The following is a 1,027-nucleotide window of genomic DNA, read 5'->3' on the forward strand; positions in this document are numbered from 1 at the left end:
TTCGAGTATGAAAGCGATCTCTATTCCCCCTATACGTTTCAAAGCGTCCACATAAAATGCGTATGTGTGCGAAAGAGAGAATAGGATTTAACGTTCATTTGACTACTGTATCGTCAAGCAAACAGTGATTGAACGTTGGAGAATAATACTTATTGCAAGTTTGTCTTTTGTCGAGTGCACATCAAAACGAAGAAACTTCTGAGCAAGTTATATTTTCAATTGGAAAAGTTGAAAAGTATATTGTTTGTCTCAATTTTATTTGAAAAACGAATTCGAATAAAAGTAAGTTTAATTTTTCATATTGATAGTGAATTAAAACATCTCTATTTTTTTCGATTTTGAAACGAATACTAACAAAATATGAACGACGTCTTTGTTTCTTGAATTTTTCTTTTTCATTTGAGATCGTCTGCAACTATTTTTGGTTCAAAGCTCAAGCCAACGACATTTTCATAGTGCATTCGTTCCATTTGTTTTACAATTTAAAAAAGTCATTTGATAAATTTCCGAAGAATATGTAAAAATATCAGTTGACTTTATATTTTTCTATTTGCGTCCGCCATTTTGAATTGTTAATTACATTTGAGATATGATATGCAACGGTAACTCCATATGAAACAAAAAAAGTATTCAACATCATTTCTAATATGGCTTATACAAAGAACACAACACCGCGCAGTTTTTCCCAATGATTCAACGAATTTAGAAACTTAAAAACGAATGAGTAATAAACGTTTTCTTTGCGCCACTTGATTTTCAATGTGAAATATAATCACACATTATGAAATAGATAATTTTTAATAACAATAAATGAATATTACTTCAGTCATACTACTTGAGAATGATATACTTGCATAACCATATATGATTTTACACCATAACACCGGAAACTCTATGAACGATTATAGTTCTTAATTGCAAAATGAATTGATAAATCACACATTTTGATGGCGCAATTCCTAATTTTTCATTTTCTTCTATTTTTTCAATTTAGATTCATCATGCAAATCTTTGTTAAAACTTTGAC

The sequence above is a fragment of the Sitodiplosis mosellana genome, unplaced genomic scaffold, assembly GCF_009176505.1.
Source record: "Sitodiplosis mosellana isolate CC-2019 unplaced genomic scaffold, AAFC_SMos_1.0 Smas_scaffold_18, whole genome shotgun sequence".
Classification (NCBI taxonomy): domain Eukaryota; kingdom Metazoa; phylum Arthropoda; class Insecta; order Diptera; family Cecidomyiidae; genus Sitodiplosis; species Sitodiplosis mosellana.